This window comes from Rhyacophila brunnea, unplaced genomic scaffold, assembly GCF_057557595.1.
Source record: "Rhyacophila brunnea isolate RB1 unplaced genomic scaffold, BYU_Rbru_1.0 scaffold_32, whole genome shotgun sequence".
NCBI classification, from domain to species: Eukaryota; Metazoa; Arthropoda; class Insecta; order Trichoptera; family Rhyacophilidae; genus Rhyacophila; species Rhyacophila brunnea.
Window position 1 is genome coordinate 3,372,679 of NW_028232985.1, and position 15,302 is coordinate 3,387,980.

Consider the following 15,302-nt stretch of genomic DNA (forward strand, 5'->3'; position numbering starts at 1 on the left):
CAATGATTTAAGTTTCGTATCCTCCACACGTAAGGTCATTGTATAACTACCAACTGCTAATAAATGCCAGCTAGCTGTAAGGGATAAAGCAAACATGCTAGGCCGACACAACGTGAAAGAAAGCTTTCGGCTTTAAAAATATACTTGATCGTTTCTTTGAACCATCCTTACTCGATTCCTAAACGCAAAAACAGATAATAAAAGCCACTGTTTGCATGATGGAGGTTTTCCCCGCAGCGGTGACCCAATTGACGTGGTCAGATAAAACTTTATGTTTTTCCATAGTTTTGTGTCGAACTACAAATCATTTCATATTAATAAAATGCATAGTATTAAAATTTTATTTGTTATCTTACAGCAAGTTTTTGATTTAATCAGTGAACTATATAACATTTTTCTTTCGCGATTTTACGATAAATAAAGGCAGGAAAATAGGTTTTGAATATTTTTACGAGGCCTTCAAGGATATATAGACCACAATATTGTGTTCAAAGAAAATTTAAACCTGCATAATTATAAATTATATGCAGTATTACAAAATTTTGCATTTTATTACTCTTAATATGAATTTTTAAAGTATTTCTCTTATACCAATAATATTAAGCCGCTAAAGATATGATAATATGTTTTTGACATACAAGTTTCAGACATAAGTATCAAATAATTAAAATGAAAATATAAAAATAGCGCTATTTGTGTGTTCTATTATATATAAAAAGAATGAAGGCATTATAATTCTTATTTATAACTTAATAAATGTTTTATCTTGCATTAATTGTTAAAAAATAAGAACGAAGTCACTTTTTTTTATCATAAGCACTTTTTATATTTTTTTATTCGGAGTACAGTTCATTATTGTCTTGAATTAGGCCTTTGAAATCTTACATTGAGAATTTCTGTATAAATAGAAAAATTGAAAAAAAATCGTAAAATACCAGATAAGCATCGATATTATTATAGTATTGTACATCATGGATTATAAAAACAAATTAAAATCCCACCTAGTTTTATTAATTTAAATGTGATTGTACAATGTATAATGCTACCTTTTTAGAAACTAGGCCAATTTATTATATGAACAAAATTTTTTGATAACTTTAAGAATTCGAATGAACGTTCCAGGCATGATATTCATTGAATCTTAGGGATTAAATCTGTAATATAATTGGCTGAAGAAATTATTTTTTAGTTGTTTATTTGTAACTCGCATTCAAAAAATAAAAAAAATAAATAAATTTATTAATCCTATATATATCGTTAAAAGAAACACGTGCGATAATTTTAACTTTATTATAGTTTATACTTGCTGACTGTATCGAGATTTAGAGGTATTTATAGTTTTATTATATGGTTCTATTATAGCATGATGCAGCAATAAACCATATGGTCTAATTTTTAAATTGCGGTATTCTCCAATAATTTGGTTTTTTTATATCGTGAATATTTTCATTACAATATTTGATGCATGAAATCATTGTGAAAATTATAAATTCGACACAAAAATTCGGAACAAGTTTAAAAAAATAAAAAGAATTATGCAATAGAAATATCAACATATATAGAAGAATTCATAAAAATAATAAAAGAATTATCCGATATTTTTAGATAAGAATATTATATATTCATATCACGATCCAAAAAAATTCAAAACCCTAACGTGTGACACGTCTGATCAATATCTCTAATTTGCCCTGTGATTCTTGAGATTCTTATGATGCTTTCCAAGTCATTTTTCCAGGATAGAATGTATGCTTCTCATATCAAATACATAAGCAGCGATCTTTTGAAAATATTATTAGGTTTTTTTACTGAATAAATATAATCTTTTGAAAATTAAAAAGGAAGTATTTGTAAAATTCGCGAATTAAATGTGCTAATGTTTACAGTTATATCTAAAATATAATATTGTGGCTAACCTGAGCATGATAAAACCCGTTTATCTATTTTTCTCCAGTATATTCAAAATTAATTTTCATCTATCTACTATCTTGCGAAAAATTTCTATTTTTTTTTTCTTATAATCTGTATAATTTTCTTATTATATACAGATATTGTTCTACATGTTTATAATTTTCTCTATATGACAATCACGTTTAAAATTTATCTACGCATATAATAGTATGCAAAATACTATATCAAAAGATAAAAATAAACCCATCGAAAAATCAACAGCTGTTTCTTATTTTATTAATATAAAAGCATAAATATATTATGATTAATAATAAAAAAAGAAAATATTGTTGGTTTAAAGTTATTTATTCTCACAAGAATCTGTATATGGTGTTTCAAAAACATGTTGAATATTTTTTCTATGATTATTTCGGTACAGCAATTATTTTTACAGAAAAAGTATCGCGCTGCATGCCAGACTACTCTATTATCTATCCGTTGACAATAGAAATAAGATTATTCACAATAAAACTATTGTTATTGCAAAATTTTTTTGTTGAAAAACTTCTAACAATTAGATTGAACCAAAAAAAACAAAGTATTATTTTTTGTAGATGCCATTTGTAAAAAAAAAGAGATCATCAAAGAATGTTAATCTGAAGATAAGACTGAGTCTATTGAATTTTTCAAAAAAAGGAAATGCGTAAATACAATATGGAAGTATATTAATTTCATTAAAAGCAATAGTAAATTGTTTACAAAGATAAATCGTAAATTTTCATTGACAATTTAAGCAGTAAATTTAATAAAAGAAAGATTTTAATTAACGCTTACAATTTAGATAGTGCTGTATTTTCCTTTTTTTATGGAAAGGAAAAAATGGTGACCTAGTTTATGAAACTACAGTACACAAATATCTAGACATCTATAAGTAGAATTTTCCTGGCAAACACCCAAGATCCATTCATAATAACACAGACATGTATATTATTCAAATTTTTTTTTAAAATTCTCTGAATTATCTGATAAAAGGGGTGTTTTTAATGAAGATTAAATGCATGTACTAAAACGCATTTATTGAATATCATCTTCTCATTGTTAATGAAGCATTATAAAGCCTTAAAAAAACAAAATAAAAGTAGTATTAGCAATATTCCATATTAGGGATGTTTTTTTAATTTTCAAGCATAAAAGTAAGAATACATGATGTTCTAGGAATTTAAATTTACAGATCATAAAATTTTTATATGTATAATTTTAAAGATTGGTTAAATTCTTAGAGTTTTATGTATTCAATCGTTTAAATCTTAAACCGATAATTTTATGCATAAAAAATGTCAATTGCTCATAATACATTACTCATGGGTGAATAGTCAAATCAAACATATGTAATTTTTTAATAAAAAATGTGTATAATTCTAGTAGAATTATTTGATTGTATATTATATAATTTCGTTTAATGTAAAAGATTTTAGGTAGCTTGCTCTCAAAATAAAAAATCAGCTTGGGTTCCAAAATTATTGCAGGTGCTGTATTGTGGATTTAATCAGCCTGGTTGGCAGATATAAATAAAAAAATTATGATAAATTGTTTAATAATTGTTTCCGTATACAAAAAAAAATAAATGTAATATAAGAAAAAAGGCTATATTTATGTTCAAAGTTATTAAATACTTTTTAGAAAAAGAAAATCAAAATTTTTGGGAGAAAGATAATCTAGAGGATATTAGTAAAAGACGTTTATAATAATAAATGAAATATAATTAGAAATTTAAAATATGAATATAAAAACGCAGTTGAAAAATTTACAGACTGCTCGGGAAATATGAAGTATATAACGCCAAAAAAAAGGTATTGTGGATTAGAAGTTCATTAGATTTGACCCAAAAAAAATCGAAAAAATATTTGGCAATTTTCTTTTGTCATTAAATGTTTATTTTTTTTGCAATTTCCATGGAAATAATCACTTAATACCATGGATTCTTTAAACTATGCTAGCTAAATGTCTCTAATTGGCCATATACGCTATAATTCGGTCATAACTATACGAAAAACATAGCGAAAACGTAAGATTCACACACTTTATGCCCGAAGAAAAAGCAAATTTAAAAATCGAAGAAAACAAGAAAACAATAGGTTTAAGAAGTAATTAGAAGCGAACTAGCGGAAATAAAAGTGGATAAAAAATAGAAACGGATCTTAAACTATCACATGTTCGACTAAACATTTTCGTTACAATAAAAAGAAAAACTTGATCGCGTTAAAGTAATAGGAATATCAGTATTGATAATCGGACGAATGGTGAAAATGAGAAGCTTGGAAAATACATTGCGTAAGTAAATCAACCCTATCTTATTTACAAATTTAGAACTCGAATATTGTCATAAGTCATAAATTGGGATGGGTTGGTTACAAATACAATAATTCGTATAGTAAGGAGCTAGGAATGCCAAATGAATCGGAAAGATACGCTCAAACAGTAGGATTGAGGTAGACAGCTGAAATTAATAAGTCTTGAGGGATTAAGATATTTCGAGGAAGATTGTAAAGATGATGAGGTGGAAAGAAGCTTCGCAAAAATGTTCTATTGAGCAATAGAAAGTTTTGCTTAGACAAATATAAAAAGCTAAAAATCAAATTAACCCATAAATAAAACTCTGCTTTCATATAATAATTCGATTTTTTATATCTTATAAGAAAGAATAAAATATTAAAAACAGATAATTATGAGTTAATTAAAGAAATAGAACCTAATTTGTTTAGGTGTAACGATATAAAATGGTTAATCAAATTCCAATTAAAATATAGAGTTAAATATATGACTTTAATCTGTATTTTGTGCAAAAAAATAACTTTAAGGCTTAAAATAAAGTTATTTATTATTATTTGCACATGATAAAGACCACAAAATATCAATTAAACCCAATAGATATTGTATAGTGATTTGCATATATGTTTTCAATAAAGTTAAGTACCTTTGCATCGCAATTTCAAGATTTTCTCTTAGTTATTCACTCGTTTTGCCAATTAAAGGAATAAATCTTAATGAAGTAAATCATCATGGAAGTCAACTATAAAAACCCCATTGTAAATATAACTTTATAAGATTCCTAAAATTGTGATTATATTTTTTTAAAAAAATATAATAATTTGGATTGAAAAAATATGAGAAAAATATAATATTTATGGCATATAATAAATCATGAACACGTCGATAGCTAAAATAATAAAATATAAATATATATTCATCAGCCATATAATTAAAAATTAGAAAAAGAATAATCAATAAAAACTTATATATTTCTTTTGTCATCGAAGCCCAAGCAAGCAAAAATAAACAGGAGTCTGAAAATAGTAAGTTTCAAAGTTTGATTATTTTAGTAGGTAGAAGATAAAACCAATATGTTAAAGCATTTTATAATTAAATTACCCTTGAATCTAAACTGTGTATTCAGTTTTTTCGCCATTTGTATTAAAAATTAAATGGTTTCGTTGTATCTAATTCTTGTAGTATAAACGAAATATATTGTGATGTGGAGATTTAAGTTTTATTTTTTTTTGTTTTATTCAGACCTACTAATAAATTATAATTTCATCTTTCTAACATGTAAATAGATAAAATAGCATCATTTATTCAATTTTAAACGTTTTTATTTTTTTTTTATGTTATGTGAATCTTTGTATCAATATTTATCGCATTTTATATGCAATAATATTTCGACTCTTGGATCATTTTACCCTTGCACTAAAATTTAATGAAAAATATCAGAAGTTCTCAAAGATATTTGAAAGGTTTTTCCTACAAAATCAGTTAAGTCTAATTATTATAATTAAAATATATTTTCTTTAGTTTTAATAAATTACCCGAATAATTTTATTGAAATGTAACTAAACCATCGGTAGATTGTTCACATTTTATGAAATAAAAACATATGGTTTTTTGCGTATCTCGAAGTCTTCAATTTCGGGAAATAATTCTAAATTTCTTTTAAGGTTTTTCAGCAAAGATAGACTAATAAAAGAATATTTCAGCTAGAAGTGTGATATACTGCAGTTATATTAAAAAATTATATGGAACTCAAATTAATATATAAATAAAAATATTACCATTCACAATTATGTAAAAAAATTTTAAGAAAATTGTATTGGGGAATGTTATATTTACACCTAAAATATAAAAATTATAAGAGACTTAAATTTATTATTAAAATATAATGATATAAGTGCAAGATTGACCACAAAAATTATACAAGATAAAAATAAAAAGATATAACTGCAAAAAATAACAATAAACCACATTGTATAGTTAAAAAAATATACGAGATTCGAATAAAATAAATTCTTATACATACAATAAAATTAAAACACTTTAATTGCAAATTAAAATCAAGACATAAAAACGGACAATTTTTATTTATAAATTATATGTGTTTTATTTAGAGAGTAAAAATCTTAACACAATACAAATTTTATATAAATTTAGCCACTGTAATTGTTATTTTGATCGTCTAATGCAAATATTTCATTTGCGAATGGCAATATCGATTCAGATAAACTTTGTGGCACGATATTTTTAAATTTATAAAGCAAATATTTACGAAGCCTCTTGATACCGTGCATAGCTCTCTGATGATGCTTAATTTCCCAGCCAGTTTCGATATTACTCTGTTCAAGAAATTCAATTATTCTGTGCTTCTCAAAATCTGTTGCTTGTCGGAATATTATTTGAAGCTCTTCTTTTGGGAGTTTTGTTGCTAGCATCTTTAATATGCCATCTTTATCTGACATTTCGTGGGATCAAAATTTAGTTGGTTTCAATTATTTATCGGTGACAAGAATTTCTGTTTAAAATTCGAAAGAAGTTTGCTATTGCATTCATCTAACCATAAAAAATATGAAGGGAAAAGGTAATTTCATTATATGAAAAATATGTTCCATTAAAAAAATTATATAAAACTTGTTGCTTAAGAAATTGAATATTTATTATATACGGATATTTATATGTCTGAATTATTTCGACTAAATACAATTAGTAATATTTTTTTCCTATTTATATTGACATACTCACTAGAGACAAAAATTAATTTATTCGCAAGATGGCATATTTACTTTATTGAAAACATCCATTTAATGTTGCCCATAAATCGGTATTATATTAAATACGACGTGTCTTGAAGAGTCTTATGTTCAATAAAATGTGTTTTTTTTAATTTTTGTGGAAATTATATAGCACTTGATTGGTATTTCCGATCTTATTTACTCAAACAAATACCATCATAGCTTATAACTTTGTAAAACTGTATCTTCTTATATGTTTAAAGTTTTAATTTTATGTACTGGCATATAATTAAAGTAATAAATTGACCGTGTAACTTAAATTAGGCGGTTATTTGCTTTAATTATATAATCACGAAAAACTGAAAACATGTATCTATATCTCAAGGTTTATTATAGGGTATAATTCATATAAAATAAAATGTCTTTTTTTTTTCAAAAATAAATAAAATCAAGTCATTGCCACATATTTGTATAATTTTTCGACAAATAGTGTTTTATGAATGATTTTGTTTGTGGTTTGATGGTTAAATATGTATAATTTAAGATTAACATAAAAAATATGTTAAAGAGTTAAAAATCCCAGACGAAGTAGAGGCGTACATGCGTGCTTTCACATTTGAAAGTCACTTGAACTCATCTCATTTGAGAAAGAAGGGCGGTTTATGAAGATAGATCAGGGAAAGGTTTCAAAAAATGTATCAAGGAGTTGTGCAATATTCCCAATGGGCTGACTACGTCTCAATAGATGGGATACATATAAAGAGCCTTAACTCATATATAAGAAAAATCATGGTTTTTAAACCATATTAACTGTTTTTTTCAAATAAAAATATATTTTAGCGTTGGTTCTTTATAAATTTGGGAAATAGAAAAGGTGATTTTAAGTCTTATAAAAATTTAAAGGTACCAATTGGCAAAGATGGCAGATTAAATGATTTTTAGCGTATAAAACTATAATTTTAGAGAAATTGATTAAAAAAACTTCATCAAAAGCTATAAAATAATAAATTACAAAAATATGGCATAATTAATTCTGTTTAAATACACTATTTCCTCGATGATTTCTAAATAATTTAATTCACATTCTATATTTATTTTTATTTTTTTCTGTTTATATTATGGGTTTTTTCTGGTATCAAAATAATCATCCATTATATTTTGACTTTTAAAGGGAATTTTAATTGATTTTATTTAATATTTTTTATATTTATCATGCTATTAAAATCCAACATTCAGGAAATATATTTATTTGGATTAAGATAATTTTATATTCTAATAAATTCATGAGCCCTATATACCGAAAATTGAAGCTATATAAATTTTTAAAAACCCAGAATCTTAGTTTACTACGGCACCAAATACATATCAATGCGCTTTTCAAATATATTATTTCACGTGAAAATAATGACCAGAAAGAAATCATCTCAACAATTTCCATATTTATCACACTTCAAAGTTTTAAATTTCAAATTAATAGATAAATACAAAAAGTATTTCTTCAAAACATTTTATACTGGATCACGCGTAAATATTATTCCAATTAAATGAAACTATTTCATTCAAGACTGTACTTTACAAATAAATACTCAACATTCTCGATAAAATTATATTCTTAGAATCGGTAATATTTGTGACGACCTGAAATACACCTTTTCATTGTCGAATAAATTTATATTGAACTTCTCATTTAGGTTTTTAGAGTTCAAGTTATCTACACAAAATTAAATTAAAGTAAAAAAAACTTTTTTTGCCAAAATGAAACGATTCTAATTAGTGCATATAAAAAAACAATACCAATAAACATAATCAAAAATTTTACAATATATACATATTCTTAGAAAAACATTTTGATAAAGATATAGTTCCATATAAAAGACTCAATTGAATACAGGGGTTTACATAAAAAAGATAAACCTGAATTCATATTGAAATATAGATCTGAAAGATTACCTTGGCTTAAGATAATGTATATTTAAAAATACATTTTAATTAAAATTTCAGGAAACATTATACGTGGTTTACAGCCATTTTTACATGAAAATAAAGTTGGAGTCAAAAAAATTCAAATTATTTTCAAAGATGATGCTAGGGGTATTTTAGTTATTATGTAATTATATTGAATACAAAAAATTATAGAATTTATGCTCTAATCATGATCAGAAAAAATTTTATTTATAGAAAATAATTCGATTTTATCAACAGCACCAATTGATCAATATTCTTATGTCTATCAAAAAATACTATTGAAAAACCACATACATATCACAGCACCAAACACGTTTAAATAAATAGCCTTGAATCATGTTATAGTATTTTAGTAAAGGTAACATGTTTGATCAATATAAGCATGGGTAAGTATAATACAATTTGAAAGTTTGAAATACTGCATCTCGTTTGCATATTGAGAACTGCAATATTAGTAGTTTATCTGAAGTTTTAAGTGACATTGTGGATTTTTACCAAGCATGTTTTACTTTTTGTGAATACAGTGTAAGCAATTATTAAAGTTTGGGTGGGTGACTTGAAAGACAAAAATAATAATTGCATAATTTAAGGGACAGAGCGTATCAAAAAGTTACATCCTTGTGTTTATAACTTATTTCTTTTTTTTTTTTTGAAAAACCTGCTTTAATCGCCATCATCTTAATTTTATAAAATCGAAGATATTAAAGTAATATTATTGGCGGTCAGCTAATATTTGAGCCCCCTTCTTAAACAGAAAATTTAGATTGATTAATCTTTTTCTGAAAATAGAATGATCAAAATTACCTATAAACTTATTCTAAATTTTTGTTACGATTTCCTTTAACATCCTGTAATATATTTCTTATTCAATATATATATTTTCTAATAAGAATCCATGAATCCTTAAATTCTCTAGCTTGCAAGACGAAATTATTTTATCTACGTCCAACTCCATTCAATAGTATTTGTGTTTATTACAATTTATTCGACCCTTCTTGAATACCAATTGAATGATATAATTTTAATTCTTATATCTTACTTCCACCGATCCACATTATCTGTGATTATTGTTATACTTTTCGAAATACCTTTTTATTAATGTAAGGTGGAGTCTCCATGTCTCTTTTTAATACGGGAACTAGTATAATGGCTTTGATTGCTTCTTTACACCGATCATACAACCCAAACACCAAAAGTATTGACTTTTGTAAAATTTATTTTCGTATAGTTTGACAATATTGCCTTTCCCACCTATTTTTCTCTCTTCACCCATTAAAGTTTTTTTTTAAAGATTAGATTTGCTTCGCCAATGTTTCTTTTTATTGTACCACATTTTAAATTCGTAAAATTTAAACATTCTTTCTGTTAATTCCATATATATGTATTTAAATTTCAATAAATACATCCTTAAGGGTTTAGATTTTTAAGTTAGGATCGATTTCTCAAATACAAAGAAATTTTCTCTAAACGTATCGCGAGCCAGCCCGAATAAAATAACCTATCATTCGACTTGAAATTACGAATACGAGCTACAAATAAAAAGCTCTGTTTTTGTTTTTATGGGGATTACTTAAATCGGTGTCCATTTTTTTAATAATTTTGGAAGGGTAAATAAAAAAATCTACTAACCTCAAAAGGGACGCTAAATGTTAAGAATATGTCACATGATTTGAATTTTAAAATTTTTTAACGCAGTCGAAATACGATATTTATAGATTAAAATTAGTATATTAAATAGATCTGCGCACGAATACATAGCACTAATGTAAACCTTTTCAAAATTAAATTATTATATCAAATTACAAAATCCGAATAAAAAACAATAAACCACAAGATATTTTTTTGTGCAATTGTGCACTGAAATCTGTATAACGCAGACGGCTAAAATTAGCTAAATATCAATATGGCATAAACCAACTATATTCTGTGTATAAAATCAATCAAAAAATATAAACGGAAATACGAAAGCGATTATTAAATAGATTGCAACCAAATATTTAATTTATAAGTTAATAATTTAAGGTTATTAGGGCAAAATAAATGTGATTCCAAAAAAAAAATTCATCAACCCCTAAATGCTCAAATTAGACTGATCATAATATTTTATTTCATATATAGTTGTTTAATGATAACAATAGACTATATTTACATTTATAAATGCTTGTGCTATCGTTTATATTTTTCCTTTCTAGAGGTATAAATATTTCAATGACGTCGTAGACATGGGTGTATTATGCCTATTTAATATTTAAGCCATTGGTTCTAAGATAAAAATATATGTGAGAAATGACTTATCACAGAAATACAATGCAGAAATTTATTCGTATTTATTGTGATGTAGAGAGTAAAACGAATCAAGCTTGGTGGTTTTTTCCATTCAAACAATTGTTTTTAAAAATTTTGGTAAATGAATAACATACATTATTAGAAATGAACGCTAATTTTATTAAACTTTAAAATCGAGAATATTGGTTTCTTTTTATTTGATATTTTTATAACAGTGGAATTGATTCTGACGAGTTCAAAAAAAATTATAGTTTGTATTATTTCATTATAAATCAAATCCATGTTTTATCTTAAAAGAATAACTACAGATTATTTGACTTATTCTTGAAGAATTTAAAAGTTTAAATTGGTCTTTTAATGTTTTATAGTATAAATAACTTTACCATGATGTTTATCTATAATTTATTGGGTCAATTAGAACTTAAAGATTAAAAAATTTTCTTTCCCAAATATTGCTGTGTTATAACTTAGTCAAGAAATGAGTAAATTTATCTATAATTTATTGGGTTAATTAAAAATAAAGATAATAAGTTTTCTTTCACACGTATTTCAACTTACCCAAGAAATCTGTCAAATTTATCTATAATTTATTAGGTCAATTAGAACTTAAAGATAAAAAATTTTCTTTCACAAGTATTACAACTTACACAAGAAATGAGTAAATTTATCTATAATTTATTAGGTCAATTATAATACAAAGATTAAAAATTTTCAAACACAAGTATTTCAACTTACACAAGAAATGAGTAAATTTATCTATAATTTATTAGGTTAATTATAATACAAAGATTAAAAATTTTCAAACACGAACACTAGTGTATTACAACTTACACAAGAAATGAGTAAATTTATCTATAATTGATTGAGCAAATTAAAATACAAAGATATAAAATTTTGTCATTTACTTAATTTATAAAAAATCCGAAATGTAAATTCAGAGCTAGGATAGATGCCCAGGTTTCATTAATAAATTTAAGCAAGAAGCTTGAGGGTTTAGTATCAATATTATGTTTCTTGCCTATAAATTTTCAAAGTGTTTGTACATGAAAAAAGCACATCAATTCAAACAATATTTTTTTTCAAATTTTACACTAAAAAGATGTTAGTTTTATTTTCCCTTTACTTAAAGTAAGAAAGAGTAAAATAATACCGAAAAATATATAGAAATACAAAGATATTGAATTATTTATTTCCAATGATATAATACTTTCTTGCTAAATTCCATGCCTCTTGAGCCATCAATATAATTTTGCAAATTTTTTCTCTTATACCAAACATAACTTCCAGAATATCACGTTTTGTGTGAATATAATCTGATAAGAGAAGTTTAAATTTACATATATCTTCGTTTTTTTCGTATTCATCATTTTCTATGTTTTCAAAATTTCTATAAAAATAATCGATCATTTTCTCCACATAAATTTTGATCTTTGACATTTCTTGAATAAATTGCAGATTCATATTTCTTAACACTTGTGATTCTACTCTTTTCCTAAAACCTTGGTCTTCTTCAACCAGGCTTTCTAAAGATCTGCATCTAACACCTTTAAATTCTTTACTGTGCGTGTAAAAGATATCTTCATTATTATTATTTACTGATGTCTCTATCTTTCTTGCAAAGTTAGAAATGACTATCTTTGCAAGTTTGTCTAGATCAGCAGCATCCGATAATTCATAATTTTCAATCTTGGGTTTCCAAATACGCGATCTATATATTTGATTGGTGGTATCTGTATTTGTTTTGATGTGGGTCTCTCTCGTTACCAAAGACTCGTCATCCGTTCCTTTAGACTTGGTTTGCATAGGGCTTAAATTAACATGATCCACATTAATATTATTTTTTTGAGGCTGTAAACCATTTTCATCGATCTTTAAATCTACAGCTTCGTTATTAACATCTTCCCGATCTGAATCATCTCGACTTTTCTTTTCTTTTAATTTACTATTGTTGACCATCTCATAACGCCCTAAAAATTAATCTAAATGATGTTTGAAACAATTATGTCGAACGAATCAATCATAATTAAATACGTGTTTCGAAATAAAAAAATCTTCCTAGTGCCACTAATTCTGTGGCATATCTTTAAAATCGTTTTCATGGTTAAAATATATTTAATATAAGCTGTCCTCTTCTTTTATTGATGAATATAAATGATGTAATAGAGTGGCAAAAGATACATATCACGCATTTATTGATCTTATAGGGTTTGGTTATTATGTTTTTATTGATTATTGGGTTTTATTAAAGAATTCTAATACAAACATCGCAAGAATTATTTGTAATTAATAAAAATGTAAATATAATGACCATATGATTTGAAAATAGATTGAAAATTTTTTATCCATTTTAATTCCAAAAAAATCGTCATAATATATTTAGAAGCCAGAAATATAGACAGGCTAAAATAAATTTTTTATTTTTTATTGGTTTGGCGTATATATAAATTTAAAAATAAACTATAAATTTGATGATAAGTAAAATGGAAGACACCTTAGTCAGTATTTATCATAGAAAACATATCAACACAAAATATTATCGCTTTATATTCAATTAAATAACAAGTAAGTTTCATTGAGAAAAATAAATGATTTATATTATAATATAATTTCTAATAAATGAAATCAGTTATGGTCTTATTCTATATAACAATGATTTTATCAACCTTTTCTTTGTAAATATCCTAAAATTTTATGTGTAGAATTTTTATTCACAATAAAAGACTTTAAAAGATGTATAGGTCATAAAATGGCGCTATTACCTGATTTTTGAAATTAATTTTCTATTTGGCTAATTTTACTAATAAGGATGATTTGCCTTTTTTTATTTAAGAAATATAGTTGTAGTCTCACATTGTGGCTATACTATTTTAATTCGAATATATTTTTTATATTTGAAAGCCCATGAGATCAATTACATGTATAATTTGTATTTTTGCACTCGTCTTAAGTCATTTTCACCATCCAGTTATGGTATTGACTTTTATTTTGCATAATTTTCACTTATAAACCTTTATTTATGCGTAAAATTACTCAAATCGTTTCAGTTGTCCCTTAAAATCTTGAATTAATTTTCACTAATCCTTTGAAGTGATTTTTAGACAATATATTTATTTCTTCAATACTTGCACAGAGAAGTAAACATTTAATGTATCTTATTTTATAAGACCTGTAAATTTTATCTTTGAATCAAATTTTTTGAACCCAATTTACTTTACGTTTAGTTCTCGAATCTATGATTTTAAATTCGATCACTATTTTGATGTATTTTATTAAACTATATTTCTTGATGATGTTTCTTTTTACGTTTAAGTATCTAATATACTTGAGATAAAAAGCATTGTTTGACCGAATCTACATATCTAATATATATTTTCATGATTACGGAGTCGAAATTTCAAAATTTTTAAACTATACCAAAATTTACTTCTAATTAATCTATTCGAACTATAATATCTTGTAAAAAACGAAAATATAAGATTTATCTTGAATTAAATGATATTGACCACATCCAGTGTTAATGACATGTTAAAAAACAAAAAGAAAAAATTCCACTTTAATTAAGCTATTCAACTATAATATCTATGAATGTAATGTTAAAAAAACAAAAGAAAAATTTCTATTAAATAAAACTACAAGGACTACATAAGTTTGAATGTCTTGTGCGAAATGAAAAATAAGAAATTATACTTAAATTAAACTAAATCAAGTTTTAATGTTCTTTTAGAAATTAAAAGAACAAGAGCTCATATAATTGTGAATTTTTCCTTTTATAAAATAAATATAAGATTATATAGTGTTATGCATCTTTGAACATTCAATATTGTTAAACTAAAATGCACATATAGTAAAAATGATCAAAAATATTCTTGTGATGCTCCACGTACTGCCACGTAATACATTATATTTAGAACAATTTATTGGGTGTATATGCGACCACACTATGCTATTCATAAAATACGACAAAAATCATATTGCGAAAAGCATTCACTTCCATTCAAACATCATAAATTCGTGTCGTTCAATGAAGATACTGGTTTACACTTTTAAATCTATAACACATATTTTTAATCTAGCTAAAATCGGTAAAGCTTACCACAATAAAAA